The 3,706-nt window shown below is 37.9% G+C and overlaps 1 pseudogene; it reads right to left on the reverse strand.

Moving 5' to 3' along the window:
- Positions 1 to 2,498: 2,498 nt before the first annotated feature.
- LOC150002716 (small ribosomal subunit protein eS4, X isoform-like) lies at positions 2,499 to 3,315 on the reverse strand (annotated as a pseudogene).
- Between the last annotated feature and the right edge of the window lie 391 nt (positions 3,316 to 3,706).

Genomic DNA, 3,706 nt, shown 5'->3' on the forward strand with positions numbered 1-3,706 from the left:
AAAAAGTATAAAAATGAAAAGAGAATAAAAAAGTCAAAGCAAAAGGAGATTGTACATATAATCAAGAAAGTTTGAAAAAGAACCAAAAGAAGTCTAAAAGTTAAGCAATATAATCATGACAATAATAATATTAATAAATAAGTTAAACAGCGTATTAGACAAACCTGAAGGAAGAATCATACTTCTCAACTATCACTGTACATGGCAATCACCTAGAGAGCTTGTTAAAATGCAGATTCTGATTCTGAAGGTCTGGAGTGGGATCCAAAAGATTGTTTGTACTTTTTTCCAAATACAAACTTTATTTCTATTACAAGGATGTTAGTAATTAGCATAAAATAAAAAGGGGGAGATGGGGCCCTGATACATACGTGGTTTTCAGAGCTAGTCACGGACCTTAGGCCTCAGTCTCAATCAGGGCAGAACCCAGCACAGCCCTGGCAGGACTGGGAGTGCCTTGCCTTCTCCATCAGAGGCAGTGAGGACAAAGGAGCCGTGCTCCCCACCAGAAACAGGAGGCAGTGATGCCAGATGCCAAAGCAGATCAAACCGAAGCCCTGCGTGCACTCACCTCCAGCAGCCTGTTCCTAACATACTGCGCCGCTGGCTGAACACTCCCCCAGGGCTCCTCCCCACGCGCCAGAGGCCCAAATTCTTGAGCAGGGAGGGCCATGCACAGGAGAGGTTCCCGAAAGTTCCCAAATTTAGGCCCCTGCAGGGAAGAGAATCACTTCACTGGTGGTACCGGGTTTCCAGAACCCGCTCCTCTTTCCACCAGGACCACGCAGCACCAAGAAGCAGTGATGACAATGTGTCAAATGAGGGAGCCCTGGCGGCTGGGCTCCTTCTTTGGTTTGTGTTGCCAGAAGGCAGTAGCTGAAGCTGCAATATTTCTCAACAGCCTTCCTGCTGACCCTCCCTCTACCCCCCAAACTCCCATATCACAATCTCAAAAGACACAAAATGGTTGGAGTGGGATCCAATAAGCTCTCAGGTGATATTTACACTTTGAAGTACAAGAAACTAGAAGATAGGTTTGAAAAATGTTACCCAGTAAGACAAAGAGATAGAAAATATCTCTTTGATTAGTGAGAATAAAAACATAAAAAAACAGGGGTGAAACAATATTTAGAAAGATAATAGCAAAGAATATTCCAGACTGAATGAAAGATATGAACCCACAGATTAAGGAAACCACACTGAAGGAATGAAGAAAGGGAAGGAGGGAAGGAAAAAGAGAGGGGAGTGGAGGAAGAGAAAGAATCTCACTAGGAAAATTGCAAATTAACAAAAAAAAAAAAAAAAAAAAGAAGCAGAAGAAGAAGATCTTAAAATCAACCACAGAGGGGAAAAAAAGTAAAGTTTACCCACAAAAAACAAGTCAAATTGATGTTAGGCTTTTCAACAGTACCTATGGATGTGGAACAATATTTTCCAATACTGAGAGTGAGAAAAAAGCTCTGTCAACCTAGACAGGATTTTAATGTACCCATTCAAATGATCCTTGAAGAAAAAGGTCAAATGAAGACATTTCTCAGACAAGCAAAACAGAATTTATGACATACTCTCATCCAAGAATCTTCTAGTGATTCTTAAAGTGTGGTCACCAGAAGCAACAGCAGTACATGGGCATATGTGAGAAATGTAAATATTCAGGTCCCACACCCAATCTATGAATCAGAAACTTTGTGGTGGGTTGTAAGTTGTGTTTTATCAAGATTTCCAGGTGATCTGATGCTGTTCCAATTAGAGAACCTCTGCTCTATATGAACCTCAGGCAGTATATGAAACAAAAGGAAATAAGATTTTCTAGGGAAGGGTAGAGACATAAAATGAATTCTTGATCAAACCATTTGCTAAACTTTAGGTTAATTTAAATCAGTTTGACTAAAGAAATAACAATATGAAATCTGGGGATAAAATAAGATAGAACTAAAACACTGAACAACACAAAATGTAATATAGGATGAAGATAACTGTAATTAAAATATCTTTCTTTTATAAGAACAGAAAGTGAATAAATTTTTTTCTGACTAATAACAATAATGAGTATTTAATGATATGATCTAGATGTTAGCAATATTGATAAAACCTCAAATGTTTTAAAAGTATTATAAAGTATATTTTTCTAATGCTTTCAACTACATTATCTTATTCAATCTTTATAACAACCTTGTTAAATAAATAGTTCAAAAATACTCTCCTTTAAATAGATAAGAAAACTAAGAGACCTTGTAAATAGAACAAAATCACATATTTGGGGTTTGAATGAGACAGAATTCAAGTATTTTGATTCCAAGGCTTCATTATGACTTTTGTCACTGCCTTTTATCATTAATAAAAATTTTATGTAAGCATGTTCTTCCATAGAAAAACATTGTTTTATATAACAAACAGAAAAGAAGGTTATTTTTATGTGTCAGTTATAGCAATAAAGTTTTTCTTTCCTTTTTTCATGCTGTATTATCTTTATGTACAAAGACTTCCAATCACATCACCTAGGGCTCTGTTCGCTCACTGGTTTGCTTGACCTCCAGTCTCTTATCTCTCTCTTCAGCAATGATGAAATGGATCCCTTTTCCTCCAGAAAGAGAAATCCATGGTTTGTTGCCTTTGCCAAAAACAAAGATGTTGGAGAGCTAGCTGGGTGGCAAAGTTATTGCCATAGGCATCTTTCACATGAACTGTGTCAAAAGAACCAGGGTGTCTCTCTCTGTTCTTTATCATGCCAGTTCTTCCCAGGTTAGCACCTCCAGTCATGATACACAGGTTGCCAGGGTTAAATGTGATGAAATCAGTAACCTTGCCTATCTCCAAATCAATCTGAATGGTGTCGCTCACCTTGCTGAGGCTATCAGGGTAGCAGATGGTGTGAGCATCGTGGGTCACCAGATGAGGGGTTCCTTTTGTGTCCACAAAGATCTTCCTCACTTTACACAGTTTGTGCTTGGCCTCCTCGGGTGTAATACAATGAACAGGAAAGCGACTTTTGGTGTCAAAGATCAGATGGAAATTCTCTCCGGTCTTGTCAATGCTGATCACATCCATAAAACCAGCAGGGCAGGTTATATTGGTTCAGACCTTGCCATCAATCTTAACAAACTGCTGCATGCAGATCTTCTCTACTTCATCTGTTAAGGCATACTGAAGTCCATTCCTTAAGAAAATGATGAGAGGAGACATTCTCTCAGCTTTGGGCACTGGTAGATGGCCAAGAAATGAATTCATCAGGCAGTTTATCAGCATCCAATGCTTTGAAGCTGTTACATGCTTCAGATGCTTCTTGGGATCATGAGCCGCAGCTGCACGAGGCATGGAAAGAGCTAAAGTTTTTTTTGTTTGTTTTTTGTTTTTTGTTTTTAAGCTGCCCTCAAAATGATGGGACATCAGTTTCTATCACACCAATAACTGCCAGGTAACTTGACCAATATAACTGGTTTAGTTGGCTAAAAACAATGAATGTTTTATATGTATATATGTGCAGACACACATAGCCTTCTAAAGGAAATGTTGGTTTGGTTACTGACATTCAAATTTTCTTAAAGAGTAAGTTTAGGAGCCTTTTATATCTCTATTATGAATTACTAGGTATGTATTTTTAGAGAAAACATGTTTTATTTCTTGGAATACAACTTTTTCATTAAAATAGAGTTATGTTTTACTTTTCTTTAACTCCTGTGGTAAATCACCTGCTTATGCTCTTCTG

This window comes from Furipterus horrens, unplaced genomic scaffold (assembly GCF_987537825.1).
Source record: "Furipterus horrens unplaced genomic scaffold, mFurHor1.1.pri manual_scaffold_8, whole genome shotgun sequence".
Classification (NCBI taxonomy): Eukaryota; Metazoa; Chordata; class Mammalia; order Chiroptera; family Furipteridae; genus Furipterus; species Furipterus horrens.